Source organism: Pithys albifrons, chromosome Z (assembly GCF_047495875.1).
Source record: "Pithys albifrons albifrons isolate INPA30051 chromosome Z, PitAlb_v1, whole genome shotgun sequence".
Taxonomy (NCBI): Eukaryota; Metazoa; Chordata; class Aves; order Passeriformes; family Thamnophilidae; genus Pithys; species Pithys albifrons.
In genome coordinates this window covers 39,646,178-39,674,016 of record NC_092497.1, presented here as the reverse complement: position 1 = coordinate 39,674,016, position 27,839 = coordinate 39,646,178, and positions in this window count along the sequence as shown.

Here is a 27,839-nt window from a genome sequence, read left to right as displayed (position 1 = left end):
AGGTGCTCAGCTGTCTGATTTCCTCTGTCTCCACAGCAGCTATGCCAAAGGCCCAACGCAGTCCGTTTGGGTCTTTGAAATATCCATTCCTCAGGTAGTCTATGCCAAGGATACACGGGGCTTCTGGACCAGTCACAATGGGGTGTCTATGCCATTCCTTGCCAGTCAAGCTGACTTCAGCTTCCAGTACAGTCAGCTGTTGGGATCCCCCTGTCACCCCAGAAATAGAGATGGATTCTGCCCCGACGTATCCTGATGGCATCAACGTGCATTGTGCACCAGTGTCCACTAAAGCTTTGTATTTCTGTGGGTCTGATGAGCCAGGCCACCGAATCCACACAGTCCAATAAACCCGATTGTCCCTCTCCTCTACCTGGCTAGAGGCAGGGCCCCCCTAGTTCTGGTCATGGTATTCACTGCGCTCTCCCTGTGAATATGACCGGGAGGTTCCTTCAAGAGGATCGGGCATAACATCATCATTCCTATACTGTCTGGAGCCTTGCCCATGAGAGACCGGAGCAGCCTTCAACCTTGAAGAATTCCCTGTGTTAGTTGTGCCTCTTTGCAATTCACGTACCCGAGCTGCTAAGGAAGAGGTGGGTTTCCCATCCCACTTTCTCATATCTTCTCCATGCTCATGGAGGTAAAACCACAGATTGCCGCGTGGAGTGTACCCTTTCTCCTTAGCTGGAAGACGCCTGCTTCTGATGGCAGAGACTCTCGTTTGTTCTGGAGAGATATGGAAGAGTCCTTCCTTAATCTTCTCTTCCAGTTCAGCCAGTTTTGTTTCCACAGCTGAGACGTGGGCTCGTAATGGAGCAGTGACAGTGTCTTCATAAATCCTGAGTTTGCTGACCAGTGCACCCACCTTGTCTTCTCCCTCTCTCCACTGCAATGTTGCAAGGTAGCGAGAATACATTTCTGGCCCAAGTCGTGCAAATTTTAACCACATCTGGGATGTGCACTGGACACCATCTGGACTTTTAGGGAATCTCTCATCCTCTGAAAAGATTATCTCCAGTACGGCTAATTCCCTTAAGCACCGGATACCTTGTTCCATCGTGTTCCACTGTCCTTGCTGTACGTGGAGGTCCTCCTTACAAAGATATCTCTCCCTCACGCTTGACAACAGTCGTCGCCAGAGGCAGAGAGTTTCCTGTCTCTTTCCAATGCCCTGATCAATGACAACATCTCGAGACAGGGATCCCAGCTGCCTTGCCTCACTCCCATCTAGAATGGTATCATTGGCTGCAGCATCCCAGATTCGAAGTAGCCAGGTCAAGATGGACTCATTTGCCTGTCGTGTGAACTCTCTCCGGAGCTCACGCAGCTCTCCCAGGGATAGGGACCGGGTGATTATTTCTGGCTCCATTTCTTCTGCTTGAGATGAAGGTCCTGACTCTTCCTCGTCATGCACTATACGAACTGATTTGGTCTTTGATTTTCTTTTCTGGACAGGGGCAACTGCTATCGGTTTCTGTTGTCCTTCTGGCTCCTCCATGGTTTGTGTGGACATGGTGCTGGTTGATGTATCTCTCTTCCTCTCTGGCTCAGTCATGGTCTGGGTGGACATGGCGCTGGTTGATGTATCTCTCTTCCTCTCTGGCTCAGTCATGGTCTGGGTGGACATGGCGCTGGTTGATGTATCTCTCTTCCTCTCTGGCTCAGTCATGGTCTGGGTGGACATGGCGCTAGTTGATGTATCTCTCTTCCTCTCTGGCTCAGTCATGGTCTGGGTGGACATGGCGCTAGTTGATGTATCTCTCTTCCTCTCTGGCTCAGTCATGGTCTGGGTGGACATGGCGCTAGTTGATGTATCTCTCTTCCTCTCTGGCTCAGTCATGGTCTGGGTGGACATGGCGCTAGTTGATGTATCTCTCTTCCTCTCTGGCTCAGTCATGGTCTGGGTGGACATGGCGCTAGCTGATGTATCTCTCTTCCTCTCTGGCTCAGTCATGGTCTGGGTGGACATGGCGCTAGTTGATGTATCTCTCTTCCTCTCTGGCTCAGTCATGGTCTGGGTGGACATGGCGCTAGTTGATGTATCTCTCTTCCTCTCTGGCTCAGTCATGGTCTGGGTGGACATGGCGCTAGTTGATGTATCTCTCTTCCTCTCTGGCTCAGTCATGGTCTGGGTGGACATGGCGCTAGTTGATGTACCTCTCTTCCTCTCTGGCTCAGTCATGGTCTGGGTGGACATGGCGCTAGTTGATGTACCTCTCTTCCTCTCTGGCTCAGTCATGGTCTGGGTGGACATGGCGCTAGTTGATGTACCTCTCTTCCTCTCTGGCTCAGTCATGGTCTGGGTGGACATGGCGCTAGTTGATGTACCTCTCTTCCTCTCTGGCTCAGTCATGGTCTGGGTGGACATGGCGCTAGTTGATGTATCTCTCTTCCTCTCTGGCTCAGTCATGGTCTGGGTGGACATGGCGCTAGTTGATGTATCTCTCTTCCTCTCTGGCTCAGTCATGGTCTGGGTGGACATGGTGCCTGTGGATTTGCTCCTTTTCTCCTCCTCCTGATGATGCTGTACCACACCAAGCAGTGTGCGGTAGGCAGTGGCCAGGGCCCAGCAGGTTGCTGTGAGCTGCACATCTCTGGGACTACCAGAGCATCTTCCTTTCACATAGCTTAGCATTTTGGCAGGGTCCTGCAGTTGTTCCGGGGTGAATTTCCAGATCATTTGAGGAGAGAAGGTCTCCAAATACTGGCCCATATCTTCCCACTTCCCGTGCCACTCAACATCATCCACTCCCAGGGCAGGCCTCCAGCAAGTCTCCTTAGAGAGCCCAGTTCTGACCCTAAACATGGTGTATACAGTACAGAGGAGACAAAGCAACACTAACAGCAAGATTATGCTGTCCCTAACATCAAAAGGAAGCTCAATATTTTCAATGATTGTTGTAGCAGAGGTGAAAAGGTGGAAGTAACCATCTCCGCCTGTTTTCCCCACAGTCTGGGTGCTATTTTTAATGAGACCCCAGAGGTAACAACCCAAACCAGGACAGGCACACCAGACTGAATATACATTCACAATGAAATTCATTGCTTCTGATGTTATGACAACATAAACATAGTATATTAATAAAGCAATTTTGATCCTTCTCCCTGGTATTAAAGAGAGCATCAAAACAGGCACATGGTTCCCCATGTGTCGAAATATGAACAGGCCCAGATACACCATCCACATGAATACATCAAGCAACATGGTAGTCAGGGAGTTTCTGTACCCAAATACACAAAATGAAATTGTAGTTCTGACTTCTCTCTCGTGCCCCACGTTGGGCGCCAAAAGATGTGCTGGTTTGAAGGTGAACCAGCAAGGGAAAATGAACTTACCACGAGAGAGATTATAAGTCAGACCTAAAATTTAATAATAATATTATTATAACAACACTGACACACAAGGGAAATTGCTTTCAACTCACAATACCCCAGCAGTATAACCCAGTGTCCTGGGACACAAACCCAAGGGGGTTTGTTTGCCCTTGTGCTGAGACCCCTGTGGCTCCCCCAAGTCCAGAGCAAAAGGAAAAGAAAAACCTGTTGGTGCAGGCGAGGGCTGTGGTCTGGGTGAGAGCGGTGATCTCCTGCTGTCGAGGTCATGCTGCTGCTCTGGATCCGACGAGAAGTACCCGAGGTCTTCTTACCCACCACTTATGTACCCTCAGGGAGCACTCAGTCCCTCCCCCTGGGCGGGGACTCACACAATGGGTGATTGACTCTGGGAGCCAGGGGGTGTTGAGCTGTTGATGGCCCATTAGCAGCTCCGCCCCCCTCAGGCTGGGTGTGAAGGTGATAATGGCTCCCTGGGCAGCTGCTGCTAATGGCCCATTGTCCTTGGGGAATGAATAGAGGGGGTAGAATACACAGCTTTGATCACCCCCACACAGGGTTAGCTGGTCCCTCCTGCTGAACTAGGACAGATACTAACTCCTAGTGATATGTTATACCAATGATTTCTACTGGTAGAGTTTTGTAAAAGGAGTGTTTCCTTTTATCAGTTTAAAATTTGATGCTTTTCACTGTCTTCTCATACCTCTTTATTGTTATGAAGAATGCCATTCAGGAGCTGCTTGATGTATGTTCTTCTGTTTCAAATATAATTTTATATGCATCTATCTTATTTTGAATCTAAACAGCTACAACTTTCCCAGTTTCTCATGTAGTTTTATCAGCTGACATGCCTATCTATCCAAAAAACTTAAAATTGCATTCGACATTGGAAATTGATGAACTGGTCAGGATGTCACAGAAAAAAACAACATCATGATAGATACAAGAAAAGGAAAAAGACAGATGGAAGAATAGAGAGAACAATTTTCTCTTTCTGCAAAAGGGGAAAAAAGGCATGGTTTACAATGGAAAAATATAAGAGGATAGTAACAGAAAAATTTAAATATTTAGTTACATAAATGCATCACAGTTTTCACTGCATGTTCACATGCTTGTGTTCTTCCACCTACCATTCCCTCTATATCATACAAATAATTTATAACTAGATGGCAATTTCCTTTATGTAGAAGTTCATGCTAGCACTATCTTGAATGACTTCTAAACTCATAAGTTCTGGATGACTTCAGCCATTGTGCTTTTTGGTGTGCAGAAGAAGTATTAGCAATAATGCAGCCAGAATGTTAAGTGAGATGTGTCACAAACAGAGGTGATTATCCTTCCTATGTTGAGTCCATGTGAAAGTACATTTGGAGTGCTGTGTCTGTTTTGGTTCCTTAAAACAAGAAAGATGTTGACATAGTGGAAGTAGTCTAGTGAAGGTCCTCCAGAACTGCTGAGGACTGGAGCATGTGGTGTATAAGGGAAAGGCTGAGGGGTCTGGGTTTGCTCAGGCCCAGGGAAGGAGATTGACATAAGACCTTATTGCAGCTTACATTTATCAAATGGGAGGAAACAGGGAAGATGCAGTCAGATTTGACTTGAAGTTAGGGTTAGTACTGAAAGTGTGATAAAGTTGTAGGAAAAAGAAACCAGACGCTGGAAAACAGGAAATTCTGATTATATCAGAGGAAAATATTCAGCATGGAGATAATTAAATACTGGAACAGATTGACTGGTGATGTTGTGGAATCTGTGTTCTGTGAGATATTCAAAACCCTGGATGAAATTCTGAGTAACCTTACTATAGTGGGTTGATCTTGGCTGGATGCCAAGTGTTCACCAAGCTTCTCTATCACTTTCCCTTTCCAGCTGAACAGCGGAGGGAGAATAAGATGAAAAAATAACTTGTGGGCTGAGATAAGGCAGTTCACTAAAGCAAAAGTGAAAGTTTGTGCATGTACAAGTGAAGAGTAAAATAACTTCTTTCCTTAGATTTTGTAACTGAGCTGATAGGGAATATCCCCTTGATTATTTGGGTCAGCTGGCCTGGTTGTGTCTCCCCATCCCAGACCTTGCCCTCTCTGGAGGAAGGGAGGAATGTTGAGAGACAGTGCTGTGCCAGCGCTGCCCAGCAGTAGCCAAAAGACTGGTGCGTTATCAGCACCTTTGTAGCTACCAATGCAAAGAACAGCACAGTGGGGGCTGTTGCACAGACATGAACTGCATCTCAGCCAGACCCAACATAGTCTAAACGTATTGGGTTTCTGTGGTGAGTTTTGGTGGGGGGTGGGAGGGAGGGACAGCACTACAGGGGTGGCTCCTGTGAGGAGCTGTTGGAAACTTCGCCCATGTCTGGTAGAGTCAATGCCAGCTGGCTCCAGGAGGAACCTGCTGCTGGTCAAGCCAGGCAGGAATGATAGTGACACCTCTATGATATCATGTGGAAGAAGGAATAAAAGATTATTGGGCAGATGAAAACTGCAGCCAGAGAGGAGCTGAGCGAGAACATGTAAACAACTCTGCAGACACCAAGGTCATTGCAGATGGAATGGGAGGAAGTGCTTCAGGCACCAGAGCTGAGATTTGTCTGCAGTCCATGGTGAAGACCATGGTGAGGCAGCTGTAGTTCTCTGTAGTTCATTGAGGACCACAGGAGTGCAGCCTGTGAAAGAGCCCTATGTCAGAGCAAGTGGATGCATGAAGGAGGCTGTGGCCCCTGGGAGGTCTATGCTGGACCAGGGTGTTGGCAGGAACCTGCTGACCCATGGAGACAGAAGCCCAGGCTGGAGCAGAATTTCCTTGGTCAGACTTGTGGCTCTGTGAGAGCCACACTGGAGCAGCTGTTCCTGAAGGACTGCACCTTGTGGCAAAATTACCCATGTTGCAGCAGTTTGTGAAACACTGCTGCCTGTGGGATGCAGTCCTGCTGGAGAAGTTTGGGAAGTCCTGTGGGAGGGACCCAACAGGAAGCAGAGGAAGGACTCCTTCCTCTCCCTGGAGCAGCAGTAGAAAAAACAAATGACTGTAACTCTCATTTGCCATCTCTCTGTGCTGCTGAGGGGAAGCAGGTAGGGCTGAGAAGGAGAGAGGGTTAGGGAGAAGGTGTTTTTAAGATTTGTGTTCCTTCTCATACTCCTGCTCTGATTCTGTTAGTAATAACTTTAAGTAATATCCCCATTTGAGCCTGTTTTACCTGTGAAGTCATCAGTAAGTGATCTTTCCAGGTCCTTATGTCATCTCATGAACCATTTGTTATGTTTTGTCTCTGTCCAGTTGTGAAGAGAGAGGCTTTAGTGAGTACCTGGTGTCCAGTCAGTGTCAACCCACTGACTTAATTGATAGCACTTTAAGCAGGGGTTGAACGACCCATGTCCTTTCCATAGTCAACTATTCCATGGTTTTGCGTGGGACCAAATAGAATTTCTGTGCTGAAGAAAAAATTATTTTGATTTTATAATATTTATACTCAAAAATCTAAACTCTTTACCTGCTGTTATTAATATTTACTTAAAATAGAATTGAATGGAACATGTGCAATCAAGTACAATATAAAAGAATTTCTTTTGTCACATAAAGTATGAAAACCTTTTTCAGGAACAACCAACTTTGCTTGTAGCATATTTTAACATTCTTTTTTTTCAGCATGCATTCTTCCTATGAAATCTTTTAGTATTATTTAAAGATATAATTCTTGCTGTTCTGGTCCATTTTGAGGGCATAATAATTCCCTACTAATACCAGGCATACTGAATAAATAATTTTGATAATGTTCAGACTAAGGGATTTTTTTCTGTTTACTGCATTTTGTATGTGCAGCCTTGTATGTCTCTGGTGATTTGTTTCTCTTCAATCACACAGTATGTTCCCTAAGTACACCATAAAAATAATATAATCATGATGTTATCTGTTCTGTTACAAAGTATATGACAATATTGTGTTTATGGTTAAATACAGCCTCGAGGACCTCATACTAGTGCCAAACAAGTAAGTTGTTTTCAATTAAGGATATCGTCTCAGTGCTCAGTAAACACAGAAGATTATTTATGTATGAGCTTGATGTTGCTGGAAATTGTGTATTAGGAGCATCCTGTTCAGCTTTTATTTGGATGAAACTAAAAGGAATAAAGAGCAAGCACAATAATAATAAAAAATATGCCTATAGTAAACCTATGTCATAGATGTTTTTGTTAGTCCATTTTGTATTTTAGAAAATGTATGGGTACTCCTAACGATTCCATTCAAGTTAAAATAACAGAATTCAGCGCAAATGCATTTCTACTGAGCAGTAGAAACATAATTTCTCTGGAACTGCAGCTGCTGTAGTTGAAGATAGTCTTGTACTATCCCTTAGGGAGATGACTGTCTCTGCCAGCTGACTTAGGTTTTATACAGCCAGCGATTTATTAGATTGCTTTGCTCTTAAGTGTGATAATAGGCCTTATGCTTAGCAAGGGTTAGAGGCTTCCAGTGCATTAATATTTTATGGCAATGACAGTCAACACACATTTGGTTTACCTAACAAGACAAGACAAGCTACAGCTGATGTGTGCTGGAGATTAGATTTTACTGGTAGGCACTCTGCCAATTATGTCTTTAATTTTTTGCAACGATTCTTATAATTGTAATATAATCTTTTACATATTTGATGCATCACCATTTTGTTGCACTACTGTTTTGTGTTATTTGGGTACCTATAGACAAACTTATTCCTGTAGCTATGCTGATCAGTTCTTTGGTACGAGTATATTTTCTTTGAATACTTTATTAGATCAGGTATTGCAATATTTGGAGGCCAACAAAAACCTCCCACCTAGGATCCCATATAAACCTGCTTAGGGGATTCAGTTTACAGTGAAACTGACTGAATGTTTTAATCTTGTGAACATAATCCTTACTTGCTGTACTTATCCCATATACCAGCCAAAACAATGCTCTGGTTTGCTGACAGTTTCAGTGACAGTGATAGCCTTTGCTGCATAAATAAATATTTTGCATGAAGGGGTCCTGTGCTGATTGCTTTTTGCTTCTTCTCAATGAAGCAGATTTATCAGCTATTAGTTGTGGAAGACAGAGAGGGAAGAGCAGTGGGTCATGTGTCTAGCATTAATTCACCATTATCTGCAAAAAGCTCCAAGGATAGGATTGACCATATTTAGCAAATGATTGCATGCTGAAGGTTTTGATGCTTCAAATACTTAGGCTCAAGTATATTAGAAGATGTTAGATGTAGGTTCTGAGAATACCAATAGTAGTAGTTTTGTGGTTTCCATTGCAAAGGTGGTGCTTGCAGAAGGGGTAGAAAGCAGTCAAGGACACAAAATTCAGCTTTGGTTATGAACTTTGTTGGTTCACGGTTCTAAATATTTAACTTCACTTTCCATTAGGCTTTAAATGTGCTTTGTAAGATTTGAGTTAATTCAGTTCTCTGAAGCAATTTAAAAAAAATCTGTAGAAGGCTAAGGTAACTCACAGATTAATAACTCACACTTATTTTTCTCTAACATTTCCATAAATATTATGAAACAGAATAACAAGTTGCTCTATCTTATTTCTGAAGTTAATTGTTAATTGACTGGTTTTTTGTGTTGTTTGTTTGTTTGTTTAGTTTTGGTTGGTTTGTTTGTTTTGTTCTTTTACCTACAATAAATATAATGACTTTTTATTTCAGTGGTCCACAAACTGAGACCTGATGCTGAAGTATATATTTATAATAATGTAGATGGCAAATGAGATTTGCAGTCTGCAGCACAGTGATGACTGATAAGCTGAGCACTGCATTTTTTCTACTGTAAGGATTTGCAGAGTGGGTAAGGTGTTACAGCCTCTTCCTGGTACCCCTGTAGATGAAGCTGTAGTGAGTTGTGATCTTAGCCCAAGGGAGTCTCAATGGATTTGTCTGTGTGCTGATCAAGAAGGACTTGATCACATATGTGATACATATAAAAAGGCACGTCTAACAGAGTAATAAAAGAGGTGGGGGATGTGCAGGTATGCACAAGATAAATTTCAGGTGAAGTGAATTTTACAGTAATAATAACTTTCTCTACTAAAATCATTCTTTTGGCGAAGTGATCAGCCACGGAAATAATAATGAAGTCTGCCAGTTATACATCAAGTCCAACAACACAATTAGAAACCACGTAATTTATGACTAGCAAGGAATTAGGTAGAATTTTCATCAGAGGTTAAAAAAAGGAGCCAACCCAGGAAGCTGCAGTGTGCCACCAAGATTATGGTCATAGGAATAAGGTTCATCAATACTGTGTTTTGACACTGGTTGACGGGGTTGAATGATCTGTTTTTTCAACACCATTTGGCACCTATCTGTAGGCGTAGTTTGCTAAGGATGTTTAGATGTCTGGTCCCATGCATCTCTGGAGCTGTGGAGGTTTGTGTCCTGCAGGATGCTTGAATACTCTCCATGGGGGTGCAGTGTGGCAGTGGGTTGGAGGCAAACCACTAGTTTTCAGTGAATTCAAGCAGTCTTGCTTATCAGTGGTACTAGCCTAAGCAAATATGGTTGTGTGTACGCTTATATTTTCCAGAGATGACAGTGTATGTAGATGTAAATGTCAATTAGGCATGGCCCTGAGGCTCTTGGCAAGAGGCCAGTGTGACCACTAATGGTAAAAATTGTGTTTCTCCTGTGGGGGCTATTAAAATAATTTTGTCTTGAGTGGCTTTGGGGAGCTCACTGGTTGCAGCACTTACCCAGGTTCAGGAAAAGGATGATGAAAAGAGATTAAATGATAGGAAAAAAACCTTTGGGGTCAGATGTTCGAGCTTCTGGTTTTTTTCTATAAGGATTATGTGTAATCATAGCATTTGACCTTGTTTGAAGTGGTGGTGTCTCAAAGTGTTCTTCAGGAATGTCCTAATGAGGTTTATTTTATAATAGGTTTATTTTAACAGGAAAGTATAGCTTGTGCATACTTTAAGAGAGTGTGTGTTAATGCTTATTTGACAAATTGTACAGATTTATTTCAGCCTACATTTATGCACTTACTGCAAACATTTAGATGAGAAAATTTTTGTGTGTCATAAATACTGGTGTGAATAGAGCAGATGAGCTCATATGAATTGTTCATACCAGAAACCCTTGTAAAAGTGTCCTGAAAAGTTTTCTGTGTGGTCTGCCAACTTGGCATAAGAAAAATCACTGTATTGTTTAGATAATCATCTATTTAGATAAATATATGCATAATCACAGCAAATCATATGTTAGCAGTAGCATTTGAAAACATTTCAACAACATAATCTACAGGCATCATTCTGAAAAGTGATTACACTTGAAACTTAACATCTCTTTGTATATAATGTGAACTGAAATAAATTAAATAAATTGTGTTCAGTAGTTTCTGAAATCTAGTGTTGCAATAACATTGTGAAAACCAGCAAGAAGTATTTTCACTTGTACCAATATTTAATGAAAAGCAATAGTTTCCTTCCATTCTGATTAGTTTCTTTACTTGATTACCTGTAAAATTGAAATGAAAGCAGTTGAAGAATAAATAATTCTTTTCTTTTATTTCATTATTTAGATTTATGTTGCTTGATATTTAACCACTACTGTGCATGTACTTGTCAAAACATGAGAGATAATTAGTTGAAACATGTGTGACCTTTACTTGGAAATATCTGCAAACTGCATCATCTAAATGCATATATAATGTGAACTGGAGGAGGGGAAAATAAAATCAATTACTGTGTTATACAGAAAAGAAAATTCCCCCAGAGATCTGAAAAATAAGATCATTCATTATAGGAGGGAACTTTTAAAAAATTTATTACTTTATATGAAAGGTACCTTTAAAATCTATTACATGACTAGAAAAACAAAAAGTCATGCCAGAAAAACTTTAAAAAGTTGCAGTACCTATTTATTTTTCAGGAAAATTTCCAGAATATACAGGAAATAGAAAACTTGCTCAGAGTCTTTTAGTTTATTGAGTTCTCTCTGCCTTGAAAATCATAGTGGAAATCTCTGGGAACTGCTATAAAGATGTATTACATCATAAAGCAAACTAAGGATAGTAACCCATGTTATTAAACTGTCAACACACATTATACTACAATCTATCGATGATCCAACCCAACTTAAAGCCTCACTGTTGGCAGAAAGTTTAAAACATAATACTACTCTCCAATCATCTAAAGCCTATGGTACTTTGGAAAAAATGTTGTAATAATCACTCCACTACTCCGTTGCAATACGTGTGAATTTCACTGGTTTAGCACTGCAAATGCTCAACCATTACAAGAAAGCATTCTGAAGGATTACCACTTAAAAGGTTTTATTAGTGATGCCATAGATTTCTTATTTCAGAGAATATTAATGAAGCTTTTTTATAAAAGTCATAATGAAAAATAAATCTTAAAACCCAGTGCTTCAACCTCACTTAATTCCCACATTAGTGTTCAATAACAAATTTGATAAAATTACATTGCTTATAAAGTCTGCCTTCTCGACAAAAGAAAATAGGGTTATTCCTTTGAATAGTGAAAAACTGAAGATCAGTGTTATTTGGCAGCAATTATGATAACTAAAAATTTCAAATCTGCTGATAACATATGTACTCTTCTGCCCTTCCCTCCCTTCCTTCCCTCCCCTTCCCCTTCCCCTTCCCCTTCCCCTTCCCCTTCCCCTTCCCCTTCCCCTTCCCCTTCCCCTTCCCCTTCCCCTTCCCCTTCCCCTTCCCCTTCCCCTTCCCCTTCCCCTTCCCCTTCCCCTTCCCCTTCCCCTTCCCCTTCCCCTTCCCCTTCCCCTTCCCCTTCCCCTTCCCCTTCCCCTTCCCCTTCCCCTTCCCCTTCCCCTTCCCCTTCCCCTTCCCCTTCCCCTTCCCCTTCCCCTTCCCCTTCCCCTTCCCCTTCCCCTTCCCCTTCCCCTTCCCTTCCCTTCCCTTCCCTTCCCTTCCCTTCCCTTCCCTTCCCTTCCCTTCCCTTCCCTTCCCTTCCCTTCCCTTCCCTTCCCTTCCCTTCCCTTCCCTTCCCTTCCCTTCCCTTCCCTTCCCTTCCCTTCCCTTCCCTTTTTCTTTCTCTCTCTTTTCTTTCTCTCTCTTTTCTTTCTTTCTTTCTTTCTGAATTCCTTCCTGAATTTCTTCCTTTCTTTTTTCTTCCTGTCTTTCTTCCTTCCTTCCTGAATTCCTCCTGAATTCCTGAATTCCTTCCTTCCTTGTTGTCGTTTTTGGTTTTGGTTTGGTTTTTTTTTTCCCCCACAGGTGGTTCAAGAGAGAAAGCATGGAAAAAGAATACAAGAAACAGGAAAGCAACAAACACTAGTTGACTGGCTGTGAGAAGCACAGTGGTGGGAGGGGGTTGTAAAGGGCTAAGTCCTGAGCTGATAGTTGTAGATATTCCTGGAGAAGGTCATAGCAATAAGACTATGCTAATGTGTTAATAATGACTATTTTTATCTCTACCTAGCAAAGATATTGGGAAGGCTGCTACAGAAAAGATGCCATACCACACACTGCTGAGATCAAGGAAAAATAAGAAAGTCAAACCTATTGAAATGATTCCTCAGATATTTTATTTACCTTAAATATATGTTTATAAGTTGAAATATGACAATCTAAAGTAATTAATCCACTTGGCTGTTGGAGATTAGAAGTGGTCAAAGCATGAGCTAGGACAGGTATCCAACTTTATTTGTCAGTATTAGTGCAGTAAGAATGGAGTAATTGTAAAACCTTTTAAAAATCTAAACTTTCAGCCTCATTGAACTGTGAAAAATATATTTATCTGTCTCACTCATAACAGCAAACTATCATTCAAACTATTTGGCATAATATTTTTAAACTATCATTGTTCATTATAGCTACAATTAGATATAGTCATTCTTTTTGTATGGAAAATAATTCAAGACCACATTCTGTTTCCTTGAACATATTCCTATCCAACAGTTCTCACAGCAGGGAGTTTTATTAAGAACATGTGAAAATAATTGACAAACAAAATGTCTAATGTAAAATATATTTACAGTTTTCCTGAGCTAGACTGTAGTTGAGGACTTTGTGGCTAATGAGAAATTACAGTATGCAACACAATGCTGCCAAAGAAAGCATCCATACAGACCAGGTAGTGTGCATCTGAAGACTTAACATTTCCTGAATATATAAATATTTGGACCAAGTTGCAATTTGGCACATTCTTTTCTGAGATCCTTCAGACTTCTGCCCAGGAAGTGATGACTATTTTTAACTCCAGAGCCTGTGGTGTAATGAAAGAAAGCAGCAGTCAACCCACAAGAGAAGCAGTAAAAATCAGTAACACTCTACAACTTCTTTATTTTTCTACATCCAGGGGCCCTTAAAACTTTGAAGGTCTGATCAGGACCCTTACAGAACACCTTTCATGCTTTAAAACCTTATTAGTGTTTTAATCATTAATTCTTACAATTGAATCAAAATACGATAACAGTTGTGCAGCTTCTCTGTGCTTGTGTATCATATTCTTTAGCTGAGAGAGTACTTCATCTTCTCATGTTGTGCCTGTTGGAAGATCTCAGTCTGCATGGAAATGTGGATGTCTGGTTTCTGTTTTAAAATAAGACTGTAAAAGTTAGCTAACTGACAGGAACTCGGTAGCCCACGCATCAGGCACCGGCATTGCTGACTTATTCATCTGTAGGTCAGCTGACAATGTAGCCCTTAATACCTTGCTGTGGAGTGTCACAGTCTTTTAGAGAAAGTTCTTTAGATCTAATGTATAGAACAGTACTGTTTATTCCACACAATAATTCTGCAATGAGCTGAGGGATATATGGTGGCCAGGAGTCCTGCATTGAGGACTTCTACAGAATCAGGTTTTCCGGACTTGAGGTTGACCATGAAGGAATGAGTCTTCCCAGAAAACAATGTAAAATGTAAAGCAAAAAGCAAAGCAAAGATACATAAAGCAAAATATAAAACTTTAAATTTCAACATCAATTTATATGTCTCATCATGTTGGTGAATTATATCTTACTCCCCTTGGAGAGGTTAATGGTTGTCTCTGGCTTAAGTGACAATGCCAACATGCATGTTTGAGGGATTGCTTGCTTTTCTCCCTTCTGACTGAAAGACAAACTTCTAGAGAAAGTCTTTCTCTACAGGGAAGACCTTATGCACGCAGTTGCACTTGTTCCTGTGAGTGCTATCTAGAGTGGAGCTAAGGCAAATTCATCTAATTATCTGCAGGGATGCAGAAGTTCACCAGAGGGTTAAATTCATGATGACCCCTCTGTTCTACAGGCATTTGTCCAAAAGCAAAAGCTTGCTGATCACCTGAGGAAAAGGTTAATCCTTAGAAAAGCTGAAACTGGTGAATTTGAAAGAATTAAAAGGAAGAAGTATTAAAACAGTCAGGACATTGACTTCTATTTGGTGCTCCAGTATTTAGAGCTGGAAAAGAATGCTCTGCATTTACAGCTGGAAAAGATGCTCTGCAGCCATGGGAGACAGAAAGACTTTCTATGGTGTTCTTATTCTCTCTCTAAATTGTAGTTGCATTACAGGCAAAGAAATCCTAAACCATGCCTGGCATTCTTTGACCATGCTTGAGTAAAAACTATTACAGTAAACAGCTAAGTGATTTTAAAAGATAAAAAAAGTAGCATTTCAGATTTCAGGTTACTTTTTACTTTGCAAAAGTGTGAAAGGCTACTCCTTATACTTTGATTTAATTTCTTTCATGGGAATCATTTATATCAGAGTCATTTCTGGAGGTGTTTTGTAACTTAACTATACACCAATAATGCTGAAAATACGAGCATTCATGTGCTGGAATTATTTCCAACTGTGGGCTACAAATATACATTTCTGCTGAAATAAACAGTAGTCAAAGACCCTGAGATGCTCCTTTTTTACTGTATTCCAAGATGTTTGTGAGTTACGCCTTGAAAAATTATCAGCCATTGTAAATCTAGCAATACAATAGTGATGAGCTGCTAAATGTTTTGTGCTTAATTTAGTGCACAATTGCTATGCTCCATTCACAAAGGGAAGACAGGTCATTCCAATACATTTGTTCAGCACTTAGCAATATGAATCAAATCCTAGCAGTAGTACTTTAATGTGTAGTTTAAGCAATAATGTCAATAACATTAGTGTAAGCAATAGTGAATACAAAAGCAGATATGTAAGCAGTGAGCATTTACAGACCAGCAGGAGTCAGAACTATATAGCACACACATGGTAAAGATTTTAATTTTATTTTGACCTTTCAGCATTCAATCAATTTTCAAAAATCAATTTGAGCAACATGTTTTGCCTATCATGGATACATAGTCTCACAGAATTTGTATTATTCTTTGCCACTAATTAAACTGAAAGCCTTCTGGGGTACATAACTTGGTATTGTTCGGTTCTATGGGAGACTTCCACCCAGATGTAAAATTAGTGTGGGCGGTATTTCCCACACTCAGCTCATGAAGGACAAAAAGAGCCTTGCATCTGTGGGTGCACTATTTTATGTTTCTAAGAAAATTTTTCCAAGACCTGGACTGATTGTGGCATGTTTTTTTACCCACAAAAATCAGATGGGAATAAATAATTTTGTGGATATTTCCATTTAGAACTCCTTTGCTCCCATCTCTACTATACACAATTTCTCAGTTGCTCAACTATCTCCACTTGTTGGTATAGAATTATGATTGTTCACAAATTGTTCATAACTTTTAATTAAGGCATGGATGCCAAATGAGCAAGGATTTAGATGTCCAGCCTCAGGCAAGACAAAAGTCCTGACTTTTTTTGCAGGAAGATCTTGCTACCATCATAATTTATTCTCATTTGCCATCCCTGCTCTATCCACTTACTCCAACCTCATGTGTTCCTCTTCCTTCCTGTCCTGTTAATTTCAGTGAAGCTATGCAGGCATCCAGGTCTGCTATTAAAATGGCTGCTTGGCAGTTGTGGGAGAACCCCTAGGTCTGCCCTTTATTTTTTAACTCCAGGCATTTTGGAAAAGATGCAGCGCAGTGCTATCTCATTTACTGGAGAATAGTTCCCTGTACTGTGCAGCAAGACCTGGGAGAGTTTCAGAAGTCTAAGGTGGCTTTCAGAAATGCCAAGCAAGGAGGAAGAAGTAATGTTGGTGGCATCTACATCAGATATACCCCTTGATGTCTCCATATGGCGTATAAGCCTCTCATTTTTGGCAGGCTCTCTTCTTCCTTCACCGCTGCTTCTCATTGACTGCATGGATTCATGACAATTATAAGCAAATATGAACCTCAAAACAAGTGCTTACTTCATACTATAAGCCAAAGGTAGCTTTTGTTATAGAAAATTTTGAAAGTTAGAAAAAACCCAACCCCAAATCAGCAGCTTTTCACATACAGATTTTGACTGGAACAAAGAGCATAACAAGCAGTTAATATACTGAGAGTGGGTACAGATATGCTTAGATCAAGCAGGCTTTGCTTAAGCTGAAAATTTTCAAATAAGTTTCAACTGCTGTGTAATATTGTGACAAGTGATGCTGGTTAGCCCTTGCAGAGACCAAACAATTCCATTTTTTGCTCCATCAGTTCAGGTGTAAATTGCTTCTTTCCAGTGGTATGGATAGGTCCGTTGTAGGCATTGTTACAGAGCTGTGTAACAATCTGGGACATTTCTGCACTCCTGGCACTGCTTTTAAGCCCAGAAAAGTCTGAAGCTGAAGTCTTTGAGGTAAAGCTAAGTGAGTTGAAGGTTAATAAAGAAAATATTTGAGCATGGGGTAACCTGATCCTTGACAGGGTTTTCAAGATCTGGCTCAGTGGAGCAGCACTGAATATAAAACCTTCTACTTATAGCACACTACATTTTTCTCTAGGTTCTAACTCTCTGGGTATAACTCAGTAAGAATTCAGCTGAATGGAGACTGATTACTTGATGATGATGCAGTTGACAGTAGGTTTAGATGAATTTAAAGTCTATCAGTGAAAGAGATTATCTCAGCATGAAAATGAAAAAATGAAATACAGTATGACACAGCAAACAAGTGAGGAGAGATCGCCTGTTTTACAACAAAAGCTATACTAACTGAAGAGAAAGTATCCTCAATATCTTAGAAACCATTGTTTTAAATCTAGAGGGCACATGAGCTTAGAAAGGAAAATGATGCACATAAAGAGAAAGCCTCTGTACTTTGTTTTCTGTATGAATCCTGTGCAATCAGAAGAGTATTTGGTTTTAAACTATATGATCTGTGTTTTGCTTGCACTTGTATGTATCTTGTACACCAGAATTCCCTGTTATACAGAACTTTGAGAAGCACAGTTTATTCCTGCTAGTAGTCATCATCCTGTTTTCCCCATCTTTATCCTGGTTTATTGCATCTGTGTCATCTGTTCTGTTTATTTTTCATTCTGTACATTTTAAACCTCACTTCTTCCACTTCAGTTTTTTCCTATGTGACATTATGTTCAAAATGTCCTTCAGACTTTCCATCTGGACATATATGCAAAAGTATTTGTGTGTTTCTGCTTCTGTAGGGGTCAATATTAAGGTTCCCATATGTTTCATTGGTGCTGGATCAAGCCTGATACTACTAACATCAAAGGTAATGACTGTATTTTAATGGGCATTTGTAACATATATTAAATACAGTATGGATATTTCTGTAACAATCAATTTACTATTAAGAGGTCATCTTTAAATCTATGGCTAGATGTTATCACCAAAAATATAATTTTATAAGTGATTAATTGTCCTGAAAAATTACAAATACCCTTTCAATAATTAGAGGGTTTTTTTGGTCGGTTGGTTTGTTTGTTTTTAGTTTGGGTTTTTTTTGTATTTGGTTTCCTCCCCACGCCCATCTTCAATGCATGTGCCAAATAGTTGATGTGCAGAAAACCCCTCAAATTTTAGGACCTTAAATCAAGGTCTATTGAAATTGATTCCAGCCTACCAGAGACTATTTTAGGGATGGATTGTATCCTTTTCATTAATGAACTGTCATTTTCCTGCTGAGAATAAAAAAAAGGAAAAAAAATCTGGTTTCTTATAATGAGAAGATTTGTTCAAGAGCAAGTATTATTCTTGTCAGTTTCCAGGTTGTTCATCAGTAGCTAACTATCAAATGCTACTCCCCAAACTACTCATACTACAACTGAAATAATTATGGATGCTGGCACATGAACAAGAGAAGAATGTTAGTTTTCATTAGCATTTAAAACAAAAGATAAAATCATTGCCAAATAGGCTGGGACAAGAATGGTAAGAAGAGATATTTTATGTCAGAGTGAAACATGATATGACAAGCAATAAAGTAGCAACTATCCTGAAATGACTAAATTACCTCCCCAAAAATTTGAAACCATTTTCAAAAAGCATGAACATAGAATAAAGCATAGTAACAACCAGTTATAACAACACTGTGCTGTTACTCAAAGAATACGCCAGTAATCACTGGAGTGAAATGTTAATATATAGAATATTAATATTTCCCCCTTTATTTTATCCCTTTTTATCTTTGTCTACTGGATGCTTTGTTAGTTATTAAGCCATTTAAAGGCAACTCAAGTTAAAATTTCGTTTTAAAGTTGTATATTTCAAGACTGGCATCTGACAGTACTTTAGACAAAGATTTGTATCTGGTATCTCATGTTTCTGGGGGTTGGAGATTAGATGTTAAGCCCTAGCACAGTTCAAAAAGTATGTATAAGTCTCTATGTATTTATGGTTTGGTTGTTTTGTTTGTTTGTTTGTTTCTTTTTTAAAGGAATTTCTGACTAGCTGAGAAAAATATTTAGAATGAAGACTTTTTAACATTTTAAAATGTAGAATAATTTTTAAAATGTATTTACTAATATGTATGCATGTCAAGCAGTGACAAATATAGCTACAGTCTATATGTAGGTTTTGCATTATGAAACAGCACAGATGTGCCACAGGGAAAATATAAGGTATTATTATCATCCTAGATAATTGTCACCGATGTGCATACAGCTCTGGAAAAGCTGCTATGTAACAGCTGTACCACTGCTGAAAGTAAGGACAGCTGTCAGGTCTGAGGCTTCTCTCATGCTGTGGAGAGGTGGGTGGTGTAGCAGAGGGCAAAAGCTGTGTCATGTTAATCTCTGGATGCAGCTTTAAGATACCCTCTTTCCAGAGTGTCACACAAAGTTGTTAGCAAAATTAATTGTGCAATTGTCCAAAACATTGCTTTTGGAAAAATAAGAAAAAAGCTCTGTACTGCTGGCAGCCATCAGCTAAAGAACAAATGGTGCAGCCTGGGTGGGGGAAGAAGCAGAAAAGCTTCCACAGGGAAAGGAGCAATAGTATAGTTCTTGATGTAAATCACTGCCTAAATAATTTCATATAAAACAAAATTAGAAAGTAATTTACAATTCTATGACAGCATATTAATAATAAAATACATGCTAATGGAAAACCTTTGACGAAAATAAAATATTTTATGGCTTTGTTTGGTGCTATAGTTGCTTGTCTGGTATGACTGGTTTTGTTCCTTCCTCTTCCTTCACCATGTCACATCACAGTTTGCCAGGAGCTACAACACTGGTAATCTCATTTGAAGGGGGTTTTATCCAGGCATACTGTGAGACCGTTCTGTCACAGACAGAAACTGCACCTTTTCTTGGCAGCCAGTATTTTCTGGAACTACACTACTCATCTTCTCACATGTATTTGGACTTGAACAGCACAGAATCTTACTATTAGGAGTGGTTTTATACTCAGGTGAGCTGTTGTTTCTTCCAGCAGCCAGAAAGCCAATATAATAAACAAGGTAGGGGTTGGGGCAGGCAAGATTTAGTCATTGCAAGGGAGGAAAGGTAAGTGAACTGTTGCTAGGCAATATGTTTCTGGATGACAGATCCGCTGCTTTGCTAAGTGACTAGAGTAATTATTTTCGGCAAATCTATGCAAAACTCTGTGGGCTTTCACTGGCCTGCAAAGAAAGAAACAAGTGTACAAATATGCAAAATGCATTTGATTCTTTTATAAAACAGGAGGTGTTGGCAAGAATTAGTTACGTGACAGATGTAATCTTTCCTTTGTTTATCTGTTTTGTTTCTTTCTAGCTTTCTGAATTGGTTACCTTGGTGTGAATCAGGTTCAGATCCTCTGAGGTCTTCTCCAGTTGCTATCTAGGCATATCATCCGTGGCACATTTATTGATGCTTCCAATTAGAATGCTGGAAAACCGATGAGCCAGTGCTGCTCTTGGATAAGCTGCAGTGGCAGCAGATGCTAACAGTGTGGATTGGTAACAGCCACTTAAAACCCAGCACTGTTGCCAGCTTTCTCCCAAGCAGGATTATGCTGTGCTTGCTGTTGGCTGCAAGGAGTTCTTCCAATCAACATTGAAGTGAGAGATGGAAATAAATAGCTCTGACCTTTATTGATAGTGTCTGAGCTGCATGAGGAAGCATAACAATACACTCCTACTTTTTTTTTTTTTGCTAGTGTTTTCTCAAGCCACTAAAACCTGATTTGGACCTTGAATTTGAGGATTTTCCTTACTCAGTAAACCTGCTACAGGATCTGCTGGGCATGCTCTTTTAAAACCTATGCCAAACACATGGGGTAGTCCTGTGGTGTAAAGGAGAGCACTCTGGACTCTGAATCCCAAGGTCATGAGTTCCAGTCTAAGTGGGGACCATCACCTGGCAGTTCAATGCCTCCCTGATATCCCATCCTGTCAGATCTGGGATGCTCAGCAGGGTCAGCCCCGGTTAGTACCGGGTGCTGTGACAGTCCTGAGGACTTCACTGTCACTGTCCAAGCTTGCTCAGCCATGGCAAATGGACCTTAGGACTTAAGCGGTGAGGCCAGTTCTGCACATTCTGTGCCATACCTGAAAAATCCACTGCACAGGCTGGAAGGGCACACCCACATGGGTAGGACCCTTCACCAAATCTTTGTTCACGAAGTCTGGCCATACACGTGCCAAACACATACACTTTTGTTCTCAGAGTCCAGAAAGTGGGTGATATTTTTGGGTTGGGAAGAATTCTGAAAAAAACCAACCAACCAACCAACCAACAAACAAACAAACAAAAAACAAACCAAAAAATTCTATAATCTTTCTCATAATTATGAGGTTTGGGTTTTGTTTTTTTGTTTTTGTTTTTTTTTTGTTTGTTTGTTTTTTGTTTGTTTGTTTTTTTCCTGCAGGAAGGAATCCAAGGCATAATGTAAATTAATGTGTTTACTCTCTATCTTAGGGTTGCATCTAAACCTGTGACTACCACTTATTTTGAAACCATAAAAGAACCCAAATCCTAAATATTCACTAGTTTTTCATTTTATCGCAGACCTGAAACTCAGCCCAGGTTCAGGAAAAGTGTGATGTGCTGACTGAATTTTTTGCCCCCACACTTTACTTCTCTTCATAAAGCTGTTTAGAAAACCTGGGAATGATTTTGAGGTATCATATTCAGAAATTCAGGCATTCTGCTTTCCTTTGTGGAGATATTTTTAATACTTCATTTGAAATTGAAAATCAAATGAAACCTCACACAACAATTTCTTAAATATTAAAAGTGAACAGAGGGTTTGTGTAAACATTTATCAAGCAAAATGGCTGAATTTTGTTCAGACTGTGCCTTTGCATTGCTTTGTGATGTGCTATTCTTGCATGTAATGCAGGGCTCTAACCCCAATCTTGCCCATTAAAGCAGCAGATTGGCACAGCTGATTCTAAGTCCTGCAGGAAAAAATCCCAATGCATCCTGGACCATCTTGTAGGTGAACTGGTCAGGGGACTGAGGTGAGAGAATGGGGCCAGGAAGGGCCAAGTTATCACCAGAGTGTCTGGGATATGTATTTTGAAAGGACATCAGCCTTGTGCCAATTACTACAACACAGGACCCTTGCAGAGAGGATAGCAGAAGGTGAGAGAGAGACATCTTTTTCTTGATTGAAGTTAGTGCACAGTTTATATTGATGCTGTTTGCAGTTCCCCTTGCTAAGGAAGGAAATCAATCTGAAGTATCTTAAATAAAGACAGGAAGATGCAACTCACTGTAATTACCTTTGAAGCATGTATTTTTTCCTGTTGCATGTTGCTGCTGTTACAACTCTGGCTAAAAGAGTTGCCTGAAGGATCAGCACTTCTTTTTCATCTGCTACTTTGTTCTCAGGGGGCTTTCTGTAGTTGGCAGCCTTAGTGGAAGAAGACCAAATAGCTCTTGCAGCTTTCATAGGAAGGTAGGATGTCATTTAAATAAAATGATGCACATGTACAGTGTAAGTCAGCCTCCTTGCTGAGACAGCATGATAAACAATTAAAGAACAGTTTCCTCTGGGGATGAATGGCTTTTGGGGAACTATTTCAGTTATATGTGAGTTATATATGTATTACGAGGGACAAGTGATCTTGTAAAGTGAAACAGCTGAGAAAAACCTCTGACAACACTGTGTAACCACAAGGGAGCTTAGCTGTGTTTGCTGATGAGGGGGAGAAGGTTAAGTGGATTGCGGTCAATAAAATCTATTAAAAAAAATAGAATAGCCATAGCTCCTAGTTAAACAGCAGAACATGAACTGATAAATGAGCGCAAAATAATCTGTTTAATTTTAGCTTGAAGATCGGAGCTAGACTAAATCCAGTTTACTGCTTGGCATGCTGCTGTCCAAATGGAATATGCACATGTGTATACACTGACGGCATCAAAGCCAAAATCCAGTATTAGATGGAATTACATACAAACATAACAGAGTAAAGGAGTATATCTCTGATTTACTGGGAAAGGGATTAAAATGGGGGATAGGGGAACAAAACAGAACAGAAAAAATAGGCAACAAACTACTGTAATTGGCACTTATCTTCTCATAGAGAAGAAGCAAACTTTCTGCAGGAACTCTGGGAGCTGCAATGTAGTGCTATGTCACAGGCATATATATTGCAGAGGAAAGACAATTGAGGTTTTATGCTTACAACAGCTGATGGCTTCTAATGTGGTGACTGCGAGAACCGCTCAGTGGTATAGCTACTGAATTAACAAACAGCAGGAGTCTTCTAAAGAAGTTTTAACATCTTTGGGTAAAGAGCCCTGGTATGTATTGCTATCAAAGATGTGCAGAAAAATTGAAAGAGAGGTTCCCCCAAAAAAAGCTTTTAGAAAAATACAAATCCTGCAAAAGCTTTTCTGAAGTACTCTTTGAAGTTGCATCTGTGGGAACAACAGAAGAAAGGGGACATTTAGTCAGGACTCAAACTATAGATGAAAGGAAATTGAAAAGTGGTTTGACATTTTTAGGAGATGAGTAATATTAAGAAGCTTGACCTTGTATAATAGGACAGCTGCTGTTTCAATGATTGTGGAATTGAAGACTGGGATTTGACACAGATAAAATTGAAACACTTTTTTATACAGAGCTTAGTGCAATCTAGTGCTTTAACTTGTATAATTCTTTAGTATATTAAGGGCTCCATGGGACTCTGAGAGGAATGCATTATGTGAACAAACACATATTGAGTGGCATGAGTATTTTTGTAGGAAGCGATATAATTTCCTGTAATTTGGGGCACAAAACTATAATATTGTGGAAATAGTAGAGGAAGAATCTTCCCTGACCTGCAGTTTATTCCACAGCATTTTGCATTATACAATTATTTGTGTCTTTACTGGCTTTTGTTTACTGTCAGCCCCAAACCTCTGGATTAGGTTACACCATCAAGGAACTTGTGTTTCTAGAAGTTAAGGAAGAAACTCACAACTGTGTTAAATTCACCTAAGTTGTACAGCCTTCTCTGAGAAACACAACTTGCCTTATCAATTAGCTTACCCTTTTGTGTTTTCTCATTTTTTTGATAGCTAAAAAGTATTCTTTAAAAGATTTCACATGGGGGTTTTTTGCAGCCTGATATGCAAACTTTGCATGTTAAATCATTGCTATGCATTTTATAAACATTGAATCGCTAACTATTGCCATAGGTACAGAATTTATTGCTGATATATGCTAATTAATTATGATGCTCTTTTGGAGTTAGTGTTTAATGCCATCTGCCTGTCTGAAATCTGGTTGTTCATGGGATTGATCAGCCAGCATTTCATTATTACAGTTTTAATATAGAAAGAAATATAAGTAACCAAATATAAACACAAATATGTGTCCTCAGATCTGACTTTAAAGTCTAATGCTTTCATCTACAAGACAGCACTGTAGTCTTGCTACTGTTGCCCTTTCACTGAACTCTTAGGGATGTTTTATTTTATGGAAAGCTACTTGGCATTACTTGCTTCAATATCCTCTTATTTACTTTCTTCTGATCAGCACATTGTATGACTTGCAGCACTTTGAAATAACAGCATTTCAGCTCTTTCATGATTAATGTTAACTTTTTATTGTTTCCAGTTGTGTTAGTAAGCACAATTGTCTTTTGATTTCTTTGCTGTACTTAATGTTTGAAGTTTTCTATTGGCAAAAATCCAATCTGAACTGCCTTCTGCAAAATACCTCAAAGACTTGTTTTTTATAAAGTATACTTTGTATGTTTATGTTGTACATATGCAACAATGCCTAGATGTTGATCTTCCCTTGTGTCTAGTCTGAATTCTTATGAAGCTTTTGTTTTGACACTGTTTTTCAGGATACTTCTGTTACTGATAGAAGAAACTGAGAAATGTTATCCTAAAAAAGTACAAAGGTACATTTTTTGACTGAAAGACGAGAAGTATTAAAAACCTCTAATGGCATTACATTTAATCACCAGTGTGAACAACCTGGAAAAACGCAACTTTATTCCTATATTATTGTCTCTTAATTTTGTATATGAAGTTTGATCTGACACATTTTTATTCATTAAATATTTATTCATGAAATTAAGGGGTGCTTAGAGTTTAATAGAAATTACTGTGCACATGAGGAAGGCTGATTTTGAACATAATTGAATAGTCATAATATAGGCTCATAAAAATATTCTTATATGACCTTTCTAAGTAATTTTGTGTAGATATTTTGGATTGTTTTTATTACTCGGAAAACATTAAATGGCCTTCTCTGAAAAGGTAAATTGTTATTGTGTCACTTAAAAGTCTGTTTCACAGATTTACAGTGAAAAATATTTTTAATTTAAGAAGCAAACTCAGATTTCTAAACATGCCCATGTATAACAATTTACAATTATTGAAGCAGTTTGATTTAATGAGCTGTATCTTGAAGAAGACTAAGAAGCACTCACATTACAATGCACAAGCTCACAAGTCACAACCCAATTACTTCCAAACGGAAAAGCTTATAAAAATGTGAAGTACTCTAATAATTTTAAATTACTCTATTTTGCACATTTTCAGGTCTCTGATCACCTCCAAATTCAAGTGCTTATAAAACTGCTCCAATAAATTTAAATTGCTATGGGCACAGTGATTTAAAATTGTTAAAGTGCTTCAAAGTTTTTTAATAAGTGCTTTAATTTAGAAGTGAGTTGAGCAATACTCCAGTATACATTCAAGAGATTATTAAACTGATGTAAAAAAGTACCATCTGGAAAGAAAATTAAACTGTTTCTTTCAAAAAATTAAAAAGAGGTGGGAGGAGGAAAAGAAAGGGCAGAGAAGGTATAAGAGGTAGCAATATGTTAGTGATGAAGAATATAAGGATGAGAAGAAGAAATATAAACCCAAAGCTTGCAGAGAAATAGGTTTCTTTGCTGTGGGAAAGACAGAAGTTGAAAACTTAGACAGCTGCCTAAATGTGGCCAGAAGGCTCTCCTTAAAGTTATGACAGCACTATCTAGAAAGTTAAATCAAGATGACAGTGATAGGGGAAAATGGTGTTTATGGTTTTGGAAAAGCACAGCTGACAGACACAGCATCTCTTAGACCATTCAGCATCTAGGCAGTTACTAGGCTGCTATGCAGATGCACACTTTTTTTCTTTAATTTTTTTTTATTCTGTAAAGTTTTGTGGCACCCTAAGTTGCAATTATTTGAGTGAAATAAACAACGGATTTATAAACTGAGTTCTGAAATAATTCTAAGAAGAACATTTCTGCCTAATAAAACATGTTTTCCATAGAGGTATTTCTTTCTTTTGTTCTATCCCAGCTTATCATTTTACCAGATTTTTCTGCTAAAAATTTGGAACAAAGATACAAACTCATCAAACACAGCAAATAAAAAATATAATCGCCATTACAATAATGAAATTTTTACTTCAGATGTTTCCTTGATGTAACACCTTTTAGTTTTAATAATTTGACTTGAATGTTGATGCATTAATGATATACATAGCAGGAACAGACCTCTCTATAAAAAGTAAGAGAGGTAAAATATCAGACCATCTACTTGTAAACAACCAAGCCAATCATACAGCTATCAGTGTCATTGAAATATCCAACCATGTAGGAGCACTGATATGATATCCTTAGCTGAATTATCTTGTATGAACATGTGTTTTTCCTGGATATATCCTTCTTACAGATCCTCAGAGCCTGATCCAGATAGACTTTTGACAAGTACAGCCTGCGCTGAGATTTTTGAACTACAAGACAAAATTATCCAGACCATTCATCTTGAGAGATGTCCAAGCTGATAGTGGACTCAGTTGGCTGCAGTGATCCAGAAGGAGTCGGCAGAGAGAGGATAAGGATGCTGTTGGCAGCTGGGGCTTAGAAGGTAGAAAAAGATAAGACCAGTTGCTATTTCTCCCTCTCTTCTCATTTTCTATTTGCTGTGGGAAGGACAGTGTTTTGTTTGGTGAGAGTGTGCACTGGGTTTTCAGTACTTGTTTTGACCTTTAATCAATATTGATGGATTCTGTGAAGATGTGAAATCTCTGACCTCTGTCTGGCTTTGTGAAAGTAAAATTAAATGGTGCTAATATTTTACAGTTGCTGAAAACAGCAAAAATACATCAGGAACAAAGCCAAACAGTGGTTTCAAACCCATGTGATAACTTTGGCATTATTTGAGGAGGGTGCCTAAAGGAAGGCTTTTAGTATTTCAGGCTCAGGATACAGAACTGGGACATTGAACATACACTGAAGAGGAACCAGGTCTGTAACCCCTTAGAAAACTCGAAGTTCTTTCATAAACAACACAGAATTGCACAGCTTACAAGTGTCAGTGATCATCAACCTGCCTTCATAGGCTGATTTCCAATTGGTCTAGGGAGAAAATTTGAAATCAGGCTCTATCTCCTTTATCGTAGCGTGAGCCTGTCTTTAGTTCTTGGAAACACAGAATCATGTTGACTGTCCTTTTTTCTACAGGAAACAGTTCTTTGAGAACAAAAAAAAAATATCTTTATATCTGTGAAGTAAAGAGCACTGCAAAAACTACCCCACTGGTTAGTCATATATTTGGCCTTTAAAGAACTGAACAAAAAGATCAATACCCAGTTTTCCATTTCATCTGCCTGGACCATGAGGCATAGACCTCTTGCTTTGTTTTTTGTGTAATGAAGGAGGTAAGGCATGCTAGCAGAAAGAAAATATTATCTCCCTCTGGTAAATATATTGATGTTACAGAAAAAGGCAGAGTACAGCACAGAGAGTAATGAAAAATTTGACTGTCCTTCCTTCCTTCCTTCCTTCCTTCCTTCCTTCCTTCCTTCCTTCCTTCC